This window comes from Dipodomys merriami, unplaced genomic scaffold (assembly GCF_024711535.1).
Source record: "Dipodomys merriami isolate MVZ:Mamm:240054 unplaced genomic scaffold, mDipMer1.0.p SCAF_840, whole genome shotgun sequence".
NCBI classification, from domain to species: domain Eukaryota; kingdom Metazoa; phylum Chordata; class Mammalia; order Rodentia; family Heteromyidae; genus Dipodomys; species Dipodomys merriami.
In genome coordinates, this window is record NW_027206447.1 from 358,312 (window position 1) to 378,935 (window position 20,624).

The 20,624-nt window shown below is 42.3% G+C and overlaps 1 long non-coding RNA gene across 1 annotated transcript in view; it reads right to left on the reverse strand.

Moving 5' to 3' along the window:
- The window catches only part of LOC138820152 (uncharacterized), an 82,892-nt gene extending 64,488 nt beyond the window's left edge, over positions 1-18,404 (reverse strand). Inside the window, exon 1 of the long non-coding RNA XR_011369736.1 lies at positions 18,309-18,404. This is a non-coding gene — a long non-coding RNA (uncharacterized lncRNA). The remainder of the gene's footprint in view (positions 1-18,308) is intronic.
- Positions 18,405-20,624: the final 2,220 nt, after the last annotated feature.

The window sequence follows — 20,624 nt, forward strand, 5'->3', positions numbered from 1 at the left end:
GCCTGTTTGCTCTTGGTGCCAGATTGAACGTTTACACTTGGGGTAGCAAATCCTGTGGCCTAGGGTCCATGCTCTCAGGTGGCCCTTCCTTTCCAGGGTAGGCCTCCTAGTAGGTTACTTCCCCCGCCCTCCACCCCTCCGTGGATGGTTTGTAGGGGTCCGATTCTTGCAGGTATCTCTCACAGATCGTGTAGGGTTCCGTACCTCCCCTCCAATCGGGGGAATAAGGAGAGGGGCTATGACCATCAGGGGCATCTGAATCAGAGGGACTAACTTTCATCCTCGTTTTGACTTCCATGGTGCATGTTTCAGTGTGTTCTAGGTCATATTTGACCCATTCCTTTTCCTTCTCACTTCCCAAGTCCTCCTTTTCTCCTCCTAGGCCTAATATTGCCTCCTCCTCCTTCTTCTGTAAGATAGCATTACCCATAGTAAGGGTTTCACTTACGCTGACACACTGCTTAGCCTCTGCTGGTATTTTTTCCTTTCGTGCCCCTTGTTGGGAGCCAGATGTTGGGTCTTCATCCATCCCACAAAAGACGGACAGGGTCCGAGGAAAGGTAAGTGTGGCCGCTGGCCTGTTCCCCAATCTCCCTCAGCCAGGGAGACAATCAGATGCAGCGGGGAGTCAACTCAAGCAGGAAAACTAATTTATTAACATAGAGCAAGCCATTTTTAAAGCAAAAAAGAATGGGTAGCATGGGAGGGGAGGAAGAGGAACCAATCACTGTCAAGGTCACATCCTATCATGCACCTAAGCTTCCACGGTCTGTTTAAGCACTGAACATAAAGCAAATCGGGCTCTGTCCACTCAACTCCCTATCAGCGCCATCTTTGCTGCCCATGTGCTCTACACCATGTGAGTACTGATTCTTGGATCTTTCCCCTTTCCTCCAATTTCTAAATGTGATCCTTATTGTCACACTTCATGAACTCTTAATTAAAAATTATTGTTGTGCCATACGTCTTGCCTATCATTTCCTATGAGAATCATGCATGAACTAAACTCTTCCCTAGGCCTGAATTCAAGAACCTCATAACATTTATAGACATGTTAAATATACGAGTTATATTTACATCTATATATTAAGTCTATATTGTGTTTGTTGGAGTGAATCATTATGTTTTATTATTGATTTATTGATTAAGCATTTATTTTACGAACTGTGAGTGCACCCATAATATTTACTACATTTATTCTAATCTATTCCATAGCATGTAACTTTACAGACATATTATGAACTTGCACAGAAAAGGAAAACAGGTGTCACACTTGAAAACTTACACCAGGAAGAAATTTTTGGCAATGATGCGACCTGATCTGAAAGCCTGAGAGGTCCAATTCTTGAATGGGTGAGTGTCAGCACCACAGCCTCTAGCCCATTCAGCTGCCAAGTCGATCCCAAGACCTGGGATCAAGCCCCTGTTTGGCCAAAATCGCAGTAACTTTCTATGATGATGATGGTACATAAATAAATATAAATATCTAAATTTGGCCAAAATCACAGTAACTTTCTATGACGATGGTGGTACATAAATAAAAATAAATTTAGATATTTAGGTACTGCCAGAGGTGTGTATCTAGTATTCAATGACATATACTACGTTCCAACCGATTCTCATGTATTTAGTGGGGATGCCATTTAATCAATAATATTGTTTTAATGCATAATAAACTATGAATTAAAATCAATCTGTGTCCTGTGATTATTGGGTCTAAATTTATTCTAGATACATTTTGAGGGACTACTCATCCATCCATGACATTTATCTCATTTCCATGGTATTCCTATGGACAGGCAATAGTTTCTTAGACTCTCCAGCCCCTTTTAAATGGCATGATCAGGATTCGAACTCAGGGCCTAGCATCCAGGTTGGCCTATGGCTTCACTGACAGCCCGCCAGCCTTCAGCAATGCCAGGTGAACTACAGGTTGCAGCCATGTCATTCAGACCCAGGATGGTCCCCGTGCAATGAAGAAAAATAGAAACTGCTGACCTTCTGTGATTCGTGGCTTTTTTTTTTGATGGTGTTTTCATTTTGTTTTCCTGTTAGTCCCTGAGGCCTAGGACCCAGGATGGGCTGTGGGTACAGTGACTGCACCATCCCAGCCTAGGGTCATGGAAACTGAGGAAGAATTGCCATGACCTGAGTTAAAGCCCCGTGCATGGCAAAAAATAAATTAATTAATTAATAATATTACTGAAGCTCCCTGTCTTGGATTTTGTGCCATTTTGTTGTTTGTCAGGCATGGATGCATCTTGGGATCTGGGTAATTTTAATGCACTGAGCGGGTAGAGGAAAAGAAAGCTCTCCTCCCTTGAAGACAAGCAATTCAGGCCTGTTCCCTAGAACTGAATTCAAGCCCCAGCCCTGGAAAACATAACATTTATAGACATGTTTATTATATGATTTATACTTACATCCATATATTCAATTTATATCGTGTTTGTTGGAATGATTCATTATATTTTATTATTTATTTATCTACTTACCATTTATTTATAGACTGACTGTGAGTGCACCTATAACATTTATTACATTCATTCAAATCTATTCCACAGCATGGAGCTTTGCAGACATATTTTTACATCATACCTGACACCCAGCACTCGCACAGAAAAGGAAAACAGGTATCACATTTGGAATCTTTCTCGAGGAAGACATTTTTAGCAATGCTGGGGCCTGAACTGAAGCCCTAGGAGGCCCAATTCATGAATGGGTGAGTGTCAGCATGGCAGCCTCTAGCACATTCAGATGCCAGGTGGATACCAGGACCTGGGATCGAGACTCAGGTTTGGCCAAAATAGCAATACTTTTCTATTCAGACAGTGGTATAAAAATAAATATATATTTAGAAATTTAGATACTTCCAGTGATGTGTATCTAGTAGTATTCAATGACATATACTACCTTCCTAGTGATTCACAGGTATGTAGTGAGAATTCTATTTAATCAATAGTATTCTTTTAGGGGCTGGGAAAGTGGTCACTGGGAGAGTGCTTGTCTTGCATGCACGAGCCCTGGGTTCAATTCCTCAGCACCACATGATCAGAAAAAGCCGGGAATGGTGCTGTGTCTCAAATGGTACACACTATCCCTGAGCTTAAAAGCTGACGGAGAGTTCCCAGGACCAGTGTTCAGGCCCCACTACCGACAAAACACACACACACACACACACACACACACACACACACACACACACACACACACACACACACGTATTCTTTTAATGCATAATAAACTATGAATTAAAATCAATCCACAGCTTGTGAATACTGGGTTTAATTTTATGTTAGGCTGATTGACAAACTACTCATCCAACCATGACATTGATCACATTCCTCTGGGGTTCCTATGAACAGACAATAGTTTCTTAGGCTCTCCAGCCCTTTCTAAGTGCCATGACCAGAATTCAAATGCCTAGGTGTCCAGATTGGCCTATGGGTTCGCTGCCAGCCTGCCAGCCTTCAGCAATGCCAGGTAACCTACAGGTTATAGCTGTGTCATTTGGACCCGGCATGGTCACCATGCAAGGAAGGAAAACCGAGAAACCGCCGACTGTCTGCAATTCGCGGCTATTTTTCAGTGCCATTTTCAATTTGTTTTCCTGTCATCCCCTGAAACCTCGGATCCCAGGATGGGCTGTGGGCCCAGAAGCTGCACCATTCCAGCTTAGGGTGATGGAGGCTGAGGCAGAGTTGCTACGACCTAAGTTCAAGCCCCGTGCCTGGCAAAATAAATGAATAAATAAATAAAATAAAATAAATTTTAATAAAGTATATAAAAAGTAAAATAAAAAATTTTAAAAATTTAAAAATATTAAAAATACTAATGGAGCTCCCTGGCTTGGAATTCGTGTCTGCTTTTTTCTGCTAGGCCTGGGATTTGAACTCAGAGTCTGGGAATCTCTAATGCACTGTGGAGAATGGGGAAACTCACCCTCTTTGAATACAAGCAATTCAGGCCTGTTCCCTAGGCCTGAATTCAATCCTCAGCCCTGTTAAAGTAATATTCATCCACACTTGAAAAAATTTTTAATATCTACATAATTATGTTTACTGTATATTGCTTTCAGGGTATTTATTTTGTGTATTATTCATTCATTATATTTATTGACTATTACTATACTTATTACACATATTAAATTTATTACATATTATGAGAACTATACAGATTTGCATATATATTATATATCTTACTTCAGACCCAGGACATTCACTGAATTTCTATATTAGATGATCCCATGCTTAGAAAAACAGAAAGAATACACCAACCAAAGTCTAATTTATCCCTAGGCACCCCAGTTGCCCACATCTGTAATCCTAGCTACTCAGGAGGCTGAGAACTGCACGATGAAATTTCAAAGGTAATGAAGGCAGAAAAGCCTGAGAGAACTCATCTCCAATTAACTGGCAAAAAGCCCGGCTACAGGTATGGCTGAAGTGGTAGAAAATCAGCTATGAACAACAAAGGCAAGAAAGACCAAGCTGAGTTCAAGTTCATGGAGGGAGAGAGGGAGATAAAAGGGAGAGAAATCCTCCAAAAACAGAGAACAAAACAACAGTAGAAAAATCCCACATAATTTATGGTACCAACCAAACTGGAAAAAAAATAATGAAGTTGTGCAGTTGTATAACTTTACATGAGCATATATGCTCTTAGGTACACTTCAAAGCTACATTTTTAATAATATATGCATATATATTCATAATGAATATATAATATATCTTTAAATAAACTAAGAAACCAGCCAATGAATAAATACTTCTGAATTAGTGCCTTAAACATAGCATTATAAATTATTTATACTAAAAGTATATTCCAGGTTTATTTTCTCAGAATCAATCTTTAAGAAGTTTGTTCACGTGCCTGGCACAGGTGGCTCATGCCTATAATCCTAGCTAATCAGGAGGCTGAGATTTGAGGATGGCGGTTCAAACCCAGCCTGGACAGGAAAGTCGGTGAGACTCTTAATTCCAATAAACCACTAGAAAACCGGAAGTAGCATTGTGACTCAAGAAGTAGATTGCTTACATTGAGCTGAAGAATGAAGGGATAACCCCTGAGTTCAGGCCCACGACCAAAAAAAAAAGTTTGTTCATACAGATCATAAAATTCTAATACTTTGAGCTTTAGGAAACTCAGAGTCTTATGCCAGAGTCTTATGCTCTTTAGGCGAATACTCCACTACTGACTACATCCCACTCCCAATGTTATTGTTTTTCATTTTACAATCTAGTTTATTCCCAAAATGCTTACAAGTACCTGCTGTCCTCACAAAAGTGAGTTTTTATTCAGAAACACAACTTTTTGTGCTATGACTCCCCTAGTGTATTTCGTTGTAGGCACGGAGGAAAACTAACATGACACAAATGTAGAGTTTATAAATATAGAAATAACTCTAAATATAAATAAAATCAACTGTCCCAACCTTCTAGGGAGAAATGGTGTCCTTATTTTCATGTTCACTCTTCATAGAAGATGGTCAAAATAGAAACACCAATGTGCTATGATGAAATGTAAAAGTTTAAAGTCTTTTTTTGAAAAACTTTAGTGTTATAAAATCAAAATGTATCAAATAAAGGTGAAGTGAACTGAAAAAATATTAAAAATGCTAATGAAGCTCCCTTGCTTGGAATGTGTGGCATTTTTTTGTCTGCAAGGCCTGGAATTTGAACAAGAGGTCTGGGTAACTCTGTTCCACTGTGCAGGAATGGGAAGCTCAGCATGCTTGAAGAACAGAAAGTCAGGCCTGTTCCCTAGGCCTGAATTCAAGGCTTATCCCTGGAAAGCATATTCCTTATATACATTTCAAAGATAGGATTGAACTTCCATACAGATGTTCAGACTATATTATGTTTGGGGTGGTTATTCATTTAATTTTTTGTTTTATTCATTTATTTACCATTTATTTTATTGACTGTGATGACACCTAATAATGGATTATACTGTTTGCATCCTTTCACATAGCACTTAGATTTGTAGATGTCTTCTCAATCATGCCTGACACCCAGGACTCTCCCAGAAAAGGAAAACAGATTGGCTTCTTAATCCAAGATTAAATTTTTGGCAGTGCTAGGATCTGAACTCAGGGACATGCAGTCCCAATTCATGAATGGGTGAGTTTGAGCACGGCAGCCTCTAGCCAATGAAGCTGTCAGGTGGTTCGCAGCTGCTGAGATCTTGCCCCAGGATTGTACAAAACAGCATTACGTGGATAGGCAGACAGTGGTATACAAATAAATATATATTGGTAAAAAGAGCCATAGCCGCCTATCTATGATTGAATGACATATATTACGTTCCTACCAATTCTTAGGTATTTATTATAATACAATTAAAGGAATAGTATTCTTTTCATGCTTAATAAACTATTAATTGGGATCGATCCGTGTCCTAGGATTATTGCATCCAATTTTAGACTAGACCGATGCACAAACTTCTCTTTCAATCAGTATTCCTATGCATAGGAATGAGTCTCTTGTGATCCCCTGTCATTGGTAGGTGTCAGGACCGGGATTTGAAGCCAGGGCCTATGTTGACAGGTTGTCCTATGGTTTTCTTGATAGTGTGCCAGCCTTCAGATATGGCAGGTTAGATCAACTTTGCAGCTATCTGATTCAGACCCAGGATGGTCACTGTGCAAACTAAAAAACATAAAACCCCAGACTTCTGCAGCTCCCCACTTTTTGTTCTATCCCACTTTTATCCTCATGCAAGCCCTCTGGGCCTAGGATTCCAGGATTGGGTATGGGTCCTGAGCAGCAGCTAGCCTAGGGTGATCGAGCTGAGGCAGAGTTGCCACGACCTCAGTTCAAGCCCCATGGTTGGCCCCCCAAATAAAAAGAAAAGAAAAGAAAAATTAATTAATTAATTAATGAACTAAATTTTTAAAAAAAAGCTCCCTAATTTGGAATTTCTGTCAGTTTACTTTCCTAGCCTGGGATTTGACCTCAGGGTCTTTGTAAATCTGTAGCAATGTGAGGGAAAGTGCAGATTTGCCACTACTGGGGTTCATACCCCATGCCAAGCCAAAACTAAAAATAAGTCACTCAGATTGGCAGGAGGAGTAGTTTTGGAGATGGGAGGGAAGGGATGGTAGGAGGAAAACAAAGGAGGAGGCAACAATGCTCAATAGGAAATATACTCATGACCTTGCTCAAGTAACTGTGACCCCTCCGTACAACATTTTTACAATAAACAAAGTACAAGAAAGAAACAATGTAGTGTTCAGAGAAGCACTTTGTGAGTAAGGGACGGACGTCTGAATAGCTGTACAAAATTCTACACTGCTTTTTTTAATGTTCATTATGTAACTGAATAAACATAACTCCTTTCATTAAAAAATTAAGTCACTATCTTGGAACTGGCCAATATTTTTACCATTGGTTGGATTTGATCTCACCATCCAAGTAACTCTTTGGTACCATGGGTGAAGGCGAAGCTTACTGTCCTTGACAAAATGAAATTCAGGCTAGAGTTCCCCTGGCCTGAATGGAGGCCCTGCAATGGAAAAGATATTTCTACACATATGTAATATAGGATATATACTTAGATAATTATGTTTGTTACATATTATGATTTTTATTATTGATTTTGTATTTATTTTTTATTTGATTCATTTATTTATTGAGTATTTTATTTAGTGTTATCATACACATATTTATTACATTTTGCACATCTATTATAAAATTATACACAATAATTTAGGACATTGACTCATTTTTCATTAAAACTTTTTGTGTTGAAACATGATACATAATTAAATGGCATTTGTAATAATCTTCACACGTTTAGGGTCTCTCTCAAGTATGAACTTTGTCTTATTTATCTTTGAACACGTTCCTATAGGGATTTCTTTAATGATTTATACTCAGAAGCGTTTTTTTTGGACAGAGAAGTTGTGGGATAAGATTGTAAGGGTGAGCCTAGAAATGTGCCTTACAGGTAAAGAGCTGGCTCAACATGCATGATGACGAGGGCTTGAATATTCAGTGCCACATACTCAGAAAAAGCCAGAAGCAGTGGAGTGGCTCAAATGGCAGAGTGCTAGCCTTGATAAAAATAAGCCCCAGGACTGTCATAAACAATTGGCCAGATGCGGGTGGCTCACACCTGGAACCCCAGCTTCTCAGGATGCTGAGATTTGAAGACCACAGTTCAAAGACAGCCTAGGCAAGGAAAGCCTGTTAGACTCTTATGTCCAATGTACCACCAAAAAAAAATCCTAGTGGCGCTGTGGCTCAAGTGGTAGAGTGTTAGCCTTGAGCTGAATTGCCCAGGGACAGGGCCCAAGCTTGATACAAGACACACAACTGGAAAAAAGTAAGGGTTAATCAAAGTACTTTTCCTATCTGCTAATTAGGAGAACGTTCCCTGGAAAATAAAAGCTGATGTAAACCAGAATTGGAGTCAGAGCTTAAGGTTGAAGTGTAACAGATCCACTTGCCCAGGCTCTCAGACTCTAGCATTATAACCTTGTGTGCTAAAGGGATCTGAATGGTCCAATGTTGAAAGGCTTAATATGCTCCCCAAGCCCTTTGTGATAAGCACTTGACTTGTATTGTCAGTGTCATTACAGTCCTAAACCTAGCAGAGCACCAGTAGCTTAAACTCATCAACCTAGCTAAGGAGGCTGAGGTCTCAGGATTACAGGGTGAAGCCAACCAGGGCAGGAAAGTCTATGACACTCTGACTTCCACTTCTGAAAGGTCAGGTGTTCAATAGTTTCTTATGTTTCCTTTGGTGATGAGAAATTACTTGAACTCTAAATGTTATTAGAATTCTTGTGCTATAGAAGAAGGAAAGAAACATCATTGACCCATCCAAGGTTCAAATGAAATTCTCAGGATTCAAGCCCTAGCCCTGTTAGCAGGGAGAACTCCAGTGTAACACTGTATTTAAAGGACAGAAAACAGTATCAAAAGCCAGGCTAGGTGGAGAGACCTAGGCTTGTAGGATTAGGAGGCAGAAGATACACACTCCACAGGGAAGTGAGCTGCAAACCACTTCATTATATTCATTCCAGACACATCCAGCAATGAGGGGAAACCTGAAATATTTGTTACAGTTACACCACGGTCAGGCTTTCTCAGCCTCTTCAAACGATGCATAACCTTCCTCCTTTAGGTGAAGGGAGCCTCAGGCTATCTTTAGGTTACCAATTGAGAGTCAGTTTAGTGAGAGAGAGGGCAGGAACAGAGTAGAAAAACCATGCTCTCTGTTCTTAGGGAGTGGATTTTTTACTCTACATCTGTCAGATTTGAAGGCCCTTCTTCTACCTCTGCCAGTCCATTCTCCTTCCTTCATTCTCCACATCATTAATGCAAATCCCCAGTCGAACGTCAGGCAGGGCCGTTTCTCTTCTATTTCCAAGCACCTGAGTTAGAACTTGGCTTTGCCTTCTTGGTTCTGGGGCCTTCATTCTGCCTGAGAAGTGAAAAAGAGACAGTCTTCCTGCTCTGTGGTTGTGTGAAGGTGATGCTGGTGTCCTGGCACACTGCAGAAGGACTCATGACTGGGAATTGTTCCCTTCTTTCCTCCTGACATCCAAGACCAGATTCATGTATCATTTTTCTATCTATCTATCTATCTATCTATCTATCTATCTATCTATCTATCTATCTATCTATCTATCTATCTATCTATCTATCTATCTATCTATCTATCTATCATCTATCTATCTGCCTGCCTGCCTGCCTACCTACCTACCTACCTATATATCTCTTTGACATTTCTTAGATTGAACTCAAGGACTGGGCATTGTCTCTAGCACTCTACTACTTGAGCCACAGCACCAATTCTGGCTTTTTCTCTGTATATACTACTGAAGAATAGAACCCAGGGCTTCTTGCATGCTAGGCAAGCATTCTCTCACTAATCCACATTCCCTGCCCCCTCATCTTTTTTTCTTAATGGTAGTTTTTACATAAGTATGCTACAGTTTGTGTCCTCAAGTGTAATTTTCTGAATACCGGTTATTTCTATAAACCCTGATCTTCTCTTCCCTTGCCTTATTTGTGACTGTTCCTGGATTGGCCTCATAATAAAATGTAACTATAGGCTGCTGAGAGCTGCAATGTGCATTGTATAAGGAGAGAGGCCTGGAACCCTGGAAGAGCAAAGCGATGGGGCTGAAATAAAAAGAATGATGCAGTATGCGTAACAAGCATATCTGAAAAATCAATCAGTATATGAAAGCAAAAGCTTTGCATACAGTCTGTTTGCACTCAAAGAATTAACATACACAAGTAAGAAAGTAGGGCACTGATACATAAACTTGGCCTTCTCTTTTTGAATTTTATTTTTTGGACATCTCAGTGCTTAAACTCAGGGTGCAATGTGTTCCTCAGCTGTTTTGCTCAAGGCTGAGCTTCTAATACTGCCATAGCTCTAGTTCCAGCCAACTGGTCGTTAATTGGACTTAAGCAACTCCCAGACTTTCCTGCCTGGTCTGGCTTGTGTTTCCTGCTAGGCTTTCTCTCCCAAAACTGGAGCTCTATCTTCTAGGCCACTACTCCACTTCTGGTTTTCTGGTGGTTTATTGGCAATAAGAGTTTCACAGACTTCCTGCTTGGGCTGGATATGTAAGGCGATCTCCTGAAGAGGATTCAAGCAGCTTTCCTCAGGGATTTACCAAGGAGCCACTCCACAAAAACCTTTAATCTAAATCTCAGGAGGTACTAGATAAAAATAGAAACGTGCAGATACTTGTAGTGTGTCCTAGATAGTTAAGGTTGGAGACACACAGCACTCATAATTATCAGATCATTTTATAGGCAAAAGGAGCAATGCAGACAGTATGACGATCGTTCCAGCTTTTGGTCCTCTCATCCTGAGACAGTAAATTCATTGCAGCTCAATGCTAAGTGACAGAACTGGCATGTCCTGTGGACATTTGCTCCTCAATCCTGTGACACTCATTTCTCACTTTTGTCTTCCAACCTGTGACCAGAGTGGAAGATGAGGAGAGAAAATCCTTCTCTGAGAAAGCAGCTATAAAGAACATTGGGTAGTCTCTTATAAGTTCAAACCATTGGAATGACCCACTAAGAAGTCAGATTGTCCAGATTAAAAAAAAAATTAAGAAAAGAAAGATGGTACCAGTGGCTTCTGACTGTAATCCCAGTTCCTCAGGAGGCTGAGATGATGTAAAGAATCTGAATTTGAATCCGGCCAGTGTAAAAGGAGCTCAGGGACAGCGCACAGGCTCATAGTTCAACCCCAGGACCTGCCCCCTCAAAAAGAGCCTGTATCTCCACGTCTTGGTCTATGTATGGATGTATTCCTACAGGTGAATCTCCAGAGTAAGAGTAGCTATGATGAATGGCACCAAGCGAGGAAATTTGTATTCAAAACTATGAGTTCATAACACAGAGGATGCTTTTATGACATTGCATGTTCAAGGGCTCCACTCACTGCTCCCAGTATAGCCTGAAGGTTGCTCTGCATCCCAGTCCTGCTGGAAGAAGTCTTTCTCATTGTCTGGACAGGCAGACAAAAGTCCTTAATCCTGTACAGCTGTGTAACAAGCAACTCTATCTGGGCCACTTAGTGAGGAGGAGTGTGGGCAGGCTCTGAAAGTCAAACGATCTCTCTCCCAAGTGCTCTATTTTGACAGGAAACCTTCATTTATGCCACCTCCCATGGAAGGCCAAGTTCTGTGCACTTATACTGCCTTTGTGAGACTATATTCTGATGTTCAGATACAGGGCTCAATATAATTCAGGAGTCCTTCTGGCAAACAACTAGGGCACTTAACCTAATTAAATGTTTCATAACCTGCGATGATGGGCCTATGATGCCTCTCCTAGCTTTCCGGAAGCTTTGGAAATCCAAGAACATCTCAGATATCACAAAATTTCCTGTCATCTAGGGCTGGTGAAGCGCATCAAGTTTTGAAACCTTTGACCTCTCCTAGTTGGGCCCTGAGAGGCTAAGTTTTGTGGTTAAACCCAGGGCGTGGGTGCTGACCATGATCTCAGAGCAGAAGTCTACTGCCTTCCCATTTTGTGTCACAGCTTCACTTCTACTTTCTGTGTGTGTTTGTGTGTCAGTAAGCGAACGCACGTGGGAGTGTGTATGTGCATACACTAGTCCTGGAGCTTGAACACAGGACATGAGCACTGTATCTAGTTTCTCTTGTACAAGGATTGCCCTCTCTTACTTGAAACACAGAGCCATTTCAGGCTTTTTCCTAGTGATTTGGTCCAGAGTATTCAAGCCTAGGGTTTCATGTATGAAAAGCACTCTACCCCTAAGGTACATTCTCAGCCCTCTACTTCAGGTTTGTTAATTGGCTTATGTCTTTTTTGTTGTTGTCAGTTGTATGAGTTGAAGTCTGGTTCTGGGTGCTGTCCCTGAGCAATTCAGCTCTAATCTTGTGCTCTACCACTTGAGCCACCGGTTTTCTGGTGGTTCATTGGAGCTAAGTGTCTCACGGACTTTCCTGCCCAGGCTAGCTTTGAACCATGATCCTCAGATCTCATCCTACTGAGTAGCTAGGATGATCAGCATGAGCCACAAGCACCCAGCTTCCACTTCACGTTTCTTAGTGATGAATTGGAGATAATAGTCTCATGGGACCTTTTGTGTCTGGGATAGTTTGGAACCCAGATACTCTGGTCTCAGCTTCCTGAGAAGCCAGGAAGACAGACCTTGGCGATACAACCCTAGGCTGTGGCACTCTGCTGCAAGAGGTTCCTTGGCTACACGTGGTGGAGTGCTGGCCATGAGTCCAAGAGGTAAGGATCATCGCCTAGACCCTGAGTTCAAGGTTCATGACTGAGAAAAAAACAAAACAAAACAATTGTCCGCAGTAGACAACTCACTAGTCTTCATTAATACATAATTTTGTCCCTGCCATGGGGACATATGTGAGCCTCAATATTCTTGTCTGCCTAATCATCCAAGTTGTGGAGCTATTACAAGGGCAAGATGAAAGAATGCACCCTTTGAAGGACAAAACACATTACACTCTTTACAGTATTCAGCACACAACATCCAGTGAGACTCATCACCCAGCACCCAATGCAGGACTCAGAACACTGCACCCTGTGAAGGACTCAGCACATAGCATCCTGAGCAGGACTCAGCACACAGCACCACACGAAGGACCCAGCACCTCAGGAAGAACTCATCACATAGCTGTATCCCACAAGATGTCATTAGTATTGGGTGCTTTCATCAGTATCACCATTTTTTCAGAAACACATCACAAACTGCACAAAGTTCACATCTAATCATTGAGATTGGTGGGGGTTTTTTTGGGGGGGAGGGAGTCAGCCATAGGGATTGCACTAAAATGTTGAAGGTACTGTCCTATGAACTTTTGCTTGAGCCACAGCACAGAATTTCACAGACATCCTGCCAGGGCTGGGTTTTAAACCCATCAGTGTGAGATCTCAGCCCCCGAATATCTTGATGACAGGGGTGAGCGAGGCAGCAGCATGTGGTTCTGTGGAGCTGGCTTGCAGTGGCATACCTCTGGCTAAGTCAGGTTAGATGGCAGCTGTCAGCACCAGACTCATGGCTTGCTCTGTGATGAGGTATTTGAAGTCCTATACTTATAGAGTTGCATTCACAACATTCAATCATATTTTGGTGCCAGTCCTGGGTCTTGAGTAAGAGTCTAGACACAGTCCCTATGGTTTTGCACTCAAAGCCAGTGCTCAAGTGCTTGAGTGACAGCACAACTTCCGAATTTTTATATGCATGTGGTAGTGGAGAATCGAATCCAGGGCTTTGTATGTACAAGCCATCACTATACAACTGAGCCCCAGGAATGACAAGTGTATAAACAAATAAATATATAGATTGACATATATACGTATATATATATATGTATACATATGTATAAAATAAGAGAAAGTTGTCTGTATATTATGAAATTACATATATTACTAGTAATTATTGACAAATAAATTATTCCTTCAAGTTTTAAGTATCATGGTTGAATATATAACAAGGTATTAATTGAAAATTAGTCAAAGTAGTATAATTATTGTGTATAATTTTATAGTATACTCATACACTACTAATTTAATGGTTACTTTTATAACATTCCATTTGTATGGATGTATATTGGCATGCATTTCTTAGAATCTCCCAACAATCATTAGTGGAAGTCCCAGGATTCGACCTCCAGGCCTAAGTTGAAGTTTCGGTTATGGCTTCCCTCATAGCCAGCCAAACGCAAGATCATGTACACTTTCTGGGCCTTTTAATTTAAGCCCAGGATTGTCAGAATGCAAAGGGGAAAAAATGTAAGACCATGTTATTGAACTTCTCTGTTTTATCCTTCTCCTTTTTATTTTTTGCCAACCCCGAGATTTGAACTTGGGTCCCAGGAACCAAGGGTCAACTGTGACAGAGATGCCAAGACCTGAGTTCAAGCCCTGTGCTTAGCCAAAGGAAAAAAAGCCCTGGTTTTAAATTTGCACCACTTTTCTGGCAGGCCTGGGATTTGAACTCAGGGTCTGGGTAACTCTGTGGCACTGTGGTTCAAGGGGAAGCTCACCGTTCTTGAGGACAAGAAATTTTAGACCAGTTCCCAGGGCCTGAATAGAAGCCTCAAAATGAAATAATAATATTCATATATGAGATTTATTTACATGCATGGGTTTAGTGAGTATGACGTTTATTACACTTATTTCTTTAGTATTATAATACACATAACATTTCATTTATTACATCCTATCACACAGGATATATTTGCATATAGATTATATATCATACTGAAACCCAGGATATTTTTCAGGAAAAAAAATGTGTCAAAAGTGGCTTCTTACTCCATGAATAAATTTTTGGCCATGCTGAGATTTCAACTCATGGCCTAGAATGCCCAATCCATAAATGGGGTCACAGTCTTGGCTCACCATCCTCTGGAAAACTGAGCTGCCAGGAAATTCTGAGGACCTGTGATCAAGCCACAATAGTGCCCAATATATAGAGGATATCATTAAATATATATATATATATATATATATATATATAGTTACCAATTATTAGTTTAAGTTATTTCTCCATTTAATGAAATATAATGGCTGAATACTTATGAAAGCATTAATTAAAAATTCGTCAATATCCTTCCATTAGAGGAATCATACCATGGTGTTAGAATGGAAGATTTAAGTTCAATAATTTTTCTGTGGCATTCTAAAATAGAATCATGAATTAACTGCAAATTTAATTATTACTTTGATTACTTTGATAATATTCCATTAGCATTCACATAAATAGGAATGAGTTTGTCAGGATCTCCCTCCATTTGTGAGTGGCAGTCCTGGCATTCTAACTCCAGGCCTAGATCCTAGATAATTTATTTCAAATGTAAACAATTGGAATAACACTGTGAAGATTTCAGATTGTCATGATTTTAAAAAGAACAAGAAGAAAAGAAAGCCAGGTGTCAGTGGCTCCTGTATTTAATGTAGCTCCTCAGGAGGCTGAGGTGTAGAGAATGCCAATTTGAATTCAGCCAGGGCAGGAAAGTCCTAGACACTCTTAATTCTAAGAGATCACAGGAAAATATGCCCATGGGTTGGGCCTGTACCTCAAGGGCAGAGCTCTACCCTTGAGCAAAAGGAGATCAGGGATAGGGCTTAGTCTCCTATTTCAACCTCGGACCTGCCAAAGAAATAAAAGAATTCAGTAACTCCATGTCTCTGTGTGTAGATGTATGGACGATGGGCTTTCAGCAGGCTGCCCATGCCCAGACCCCTAACCTGGGCAAGCTGGGAAAAGCCCTCAGAGAGTACTAAGTATGAGCCAGTAGCTTGAACAAAGCATCCTTCTCTGGTATTTAATAAGTGAAACCCTGAAGGCTTGCCTGGGCTGGTGTATGCAACAGATGCATTACATTCTGGCTGAGGTATTTCATTGGGACATCTAGCAGCCAGCCACTACCTCCAGGGAGACCACAGTTGCTAGGCTGTATGAGTTGTGGAAGGTTCTGGCTCCATATTTCCTATCCCTCTGTAGGATGTGAGCCTAGATCTCTGAGGCCTGGTGGCTATCACTCATTCACCATTCCTCATTGCCGAGTCTCAGGCTGGTCCCAAATCCTGGCAAAGATATAAAATGGCCAGCGATTTCTGTGCTGAAATCCCACCCTCCTAGATCCTGTTAGGTGAGCCTTGGGCTGTGAATGTGGCTTAGTGGTAAAGTGCTTACCTAGAGAGCATGAAGCTCGAGGTTCAATTCCTCAGTACTACATAAACAGAAAAAGCCAAAAGTGGCACTGTGGCTTAATCCCAGACCCTTAGTTCAAGCCCAAGATTAGCAAAAACATGTGAGCTTGGTGAGACATACTCTTCTGGGACTCAGAGGAGGGCCGAGGTTATAGGTAAGAGGGAGATGGCAGGTGCTGATGGCTCACCCCTATACTCTTAGCTACTCTGGAGGCTGAAATCTGAGGATTATAATTGCAAGACAGTGCAGGCAGGAAAGTCTATATGAGAATCTTTTCTCCAATTAAACACCCCAAAAGCCAGAAGTAGAGCTGTGTTCCACGTAGTAGAGTGCTAGCCTTGAGCATAAAAACTCAGGAATAGCATCCAGGCCATGAATTTCAACCCCAGGAATGGCACACACACACACACACATACACACACACACACACACACACACACACACACACACACACACACACACACACACACACACACACCAATATAGAGCATTTGCCAGTCAGTCTACCAAGTTCCATCTCTAGGAACTCAATATTTTTTAAAAAGAGAGAGAATGGAAGGAAGGGCTTGCTCCAGGAGGTGATATAACTAGTGCCAAAATTCCACAGGAGTTCTAAGATGTGGAACAGGACAGAGAGCCTCAGGCAGAAGGTACACAGCATGGGCAAAGGTCCTGAGGTTTGGTGTAGAGCAGGTGGTGTGGGAGGAATGAAGGCTCTGTGTCTTCAGGCAAGTATGGCTGAACACTCAAGGCTGGGTCAAGGTTTGTACTTGAGTCACAGGTAGGGCAGAGGGTAGGGTCCAGAATGGGGCCCAGGGGAAGATTAGCTTGATTTTTCACCATGGACCCCAGCCATTTCCTGTGGCTGAAAGCCTATTTTTCACAGCCATTGACCCTAAGGCCTCCTTTGCATGGAGGAATCAGGGCAAACGCAGGGAAGAACACTTGCTTAAGAAAAGCTTCTACCCAGTGCCACCAGTAACTCAACCCTTGTAAATCCTAGCTGCTCAAGAGATTGAAATCAGAGATCGTGGTTCAAAGCCAGCTCAGGGGAAGAAAGTTAGTGAGACTCTTCTTGCCAATGAACCACCAAAAGCCAGAAATGGAGCTGTGGCTCAATTGGTAGACTACCAGCCTTGAGGGAAAATATTAAGAGACCAGAGCTTAGACCCTGAATTCAAGCCCCAGTATAGGCACAGAAAAAATAAAGAAGATTTCAGAAGCTCAAAATCCAATGTTGAGAAAGGCCATTATCAGCTGGGCGAAGGTGGATCAAGCCTGTCATCCTAGCTACTCAAGACTGAGACCTGAGGATCAATCAAGATTCAAAGCTATCCTGGGCAGTATCTTACCTCCAATGAATCACCAAAAAGCTGGGAAGTTGAGCTACTGTAGTTCAAGTGGTACCGCACGAACCTAGTGTAAACAAGCTAAAGGATAACATCTAGGCTCTGAGTTCTTGTCCCGGTAAACACACACACACACACACACACACACACACACACACACACACACACACACACACACACAGACTAACATCATTAGCAGGTGCCAGCAATTCTAGCTACTGAGCTCTTAGGATGGCAGCTTGAAGCCATCCCAGGCAGGAAAGTCCATGAGACACTTATGTCCACCAAACTACTAAAAAAGATGAAAGTTCAGCTGTGTTTCAAGTGGTAGAATGCTACCTTTGAGCAAAGGAAGCTCAGGGACAGTGCCTAGGCCCAGAGTTACAGCTCAAAGTTTTTTTTAAGACACACTTTGCCAGCCCCGCAGGCCATAAATCCAGATTTTGGTCATCCTAGATCTCACCTCCACTTCTGCCACTTCCACAGTACTGCCACATGTGGCCAGTGTGTGGCCAACACTGGGTTAAGAAGTGAACATACACAAGGGGGGAGGGGCATAGCCAGGTAAAGACTAATACGCCAGAACATTGATTCTCTCATCTCCCAGCTCCCTGGCCCTGGAATCTAAAGTCTGTGCCTCTGTATTCTGGGCATCCGAAATTGTCTAGAAGGCCAAGCTGGGGCCAGAAGATAGACTTTCCTGTGATAAAGTACATTTACATTACCTAGACACCGACCAATATTTCCAAGCCACCTTGGTCTCACCTCCCATGTAGCCCTGGATCCTCCTTGCTCGGGTGGCCTTCAGTCAGCTGTCAAGCTTGAGTTGGCCAGACCCACCAGCAAACCCCCATTCCCCACTCCACTGCCAGCCTGTTGAGAGGGATGTCAGAAGCCCAGCTGAGGAAAAGGACAGGACATCATGTGACTGAGGCCCTCCATCTGAGGCATGAGAGACCTATGCCAGCTGGCACTGCTGTACCAGAATCTGCTGGAGGCGGCCAAATATTTGGACAGCCAGACTTGTGCCCCAGAGAAAATATGGAACACAGGCCACTGGCAATTTTCGACTCATTGTAGATGCTGATAGGGAGCTAAAGGCAAGGTTGGTGTGGAGGAAGGGCACCATCTGAAGTCAGAAAGAGGAGGACAGGAACCTAAGAAGGGGGCAGAGAAGGATGAGGGAAAATTACACACACACACACAAACACACAGACACGTAAACAGACACACACACACACACACACACACACACACACACACACACACATACACACACACGGACATTCCAAGGCCTCAGCTGTTCCTGAGAACAGAACCACGAACTCCCTCCATTCGGATCATATCTGACCAGTGAGAAGATGGCACTATCGTACTCAGTCCAACTGTAGACACAAGACTGAGCCTCTAACATATCTGGAATGTCTCATAACCCAGCATGGAATTTCCTACCATACACACTGCTATGTTGAAAACTCAGCCACCTCTTTGTTTATTGCTGGTCATGGGGTTTGAACTCTGGGCCAGGGCACTGACTTTCAGCTCTTCAGCTGAAGATGATCACTCTACCACTTGAGCCACAAAGCCAGTTCCTGTTTTCTGGTGGTTCATTGGATATGAAGTATCACCAAGCTGGCCTTGAACTGTGGTCTTTACATCTCAGCTTTATGAGTAGCTAGGATGACAGTTGTGAGCCACCAGCAGCACCCTGCTTTAGCCACGTTCATATTCCCAGAGGAAACTCAATTTGTCAGGACACGAACTTCTTGCAGCCCTTGACTTCAAACTTTGACACTCAGCATCCAAACCCATCCTTCAATGGAGAGAATACAGGCACAACACTCCGATCTCTTCACCCATTTACCCACTCACTGCCTGCCAAAGGCCTCGTCCTCTTGAGTTCTTGGTAAGGCACCGCCCATCCTACTGTGGCTTCAAACTGGGGAAAACTTGGGGAGTTCTTAGAAATGTCTGTAAAGTGAGGCCAGCACCTGGTCTCCACAGCACCCACACACACACACACCTCCACATTTTTGCAGGCAAAGATGTTTTACTTTCTTTCTTTTTTTTTGGTTGTGTGGCTTGAACTCTGGGCCTGGGTGCTGTCCCTGAGCTCTTCAGCTCAAGGCTTGATCAACAGCACCCCTTCTGGTTTTGTGATGGTTTGTTGGAGATAAGAGTCTCAGAGTCTTTCCTACCCAGGCTGGCTTTGAACTGGGATCCTCAGATCTTACCTCCTGAGTACCGAGGATGACAGTCATGAGCTACTGGCACTTGGCCAAAGATAATTTTCCATGATTGTCATCTTATCCCCTTAGGAAACTAAGATCTGAGGACTGCAGTTGGATGCCACCCTTTGCAACAAGTCCATGAGAACTCTTTATTTTCCAATTAAACCCAAAAGAGCTAGAAGTAAAGCTCTGGTTCAAAGGTTATCTTTGAGCATAAAAGACAAAACACCCCCTAATTTTAAGCATTTCCTAGCAAAATCCACCCAAGAAAGGGAAGCAGGTGGGCACACGGGTGCTCAAAACTCACACATAATAATCAAGACTCTCAGAACTCTCCCACCCTGCTATGATTCTCTAGATAATTTGTCCTACACCATGGCAGTCTTAGATGGGCCTGACCATGCACCAAATTAGGACGTTCAAGTACGATCTCATACTGAGGATCCCCTGAAATTATCAAAGACTCAAGATCTCTCAGAGTTCTGCCTCAACACTGGACAGTAAAGTGAGATCTAGTTATCCAAACACATGATATGGGAACCAAAGGGTTTCTTGGTCAAGGGACTGAGACTGGGGAGCTCTAGGTCCCTCTCTCTTGGGAAGGTGAAAATGGCTAATCTATCCCAGGAATGTTCCTGTGTTTGAGTATTAACAAAAAAAGCAACCCTGCTCAGAGCCCAGTGCCTCTGGTTTTCCCACCAGTCTCTACCTAGCCCTGCCTCACCTTCAGCCTGCCCTCTCTGAATCCCAAATCTGCCATCTAGATTAAAGACTGAGCCACGAAAGAGACCCCCTTCTGCCACTGAGAATGGAAGTCACAGGGCCCTAACACCTTCTAGATGAAGTCTCA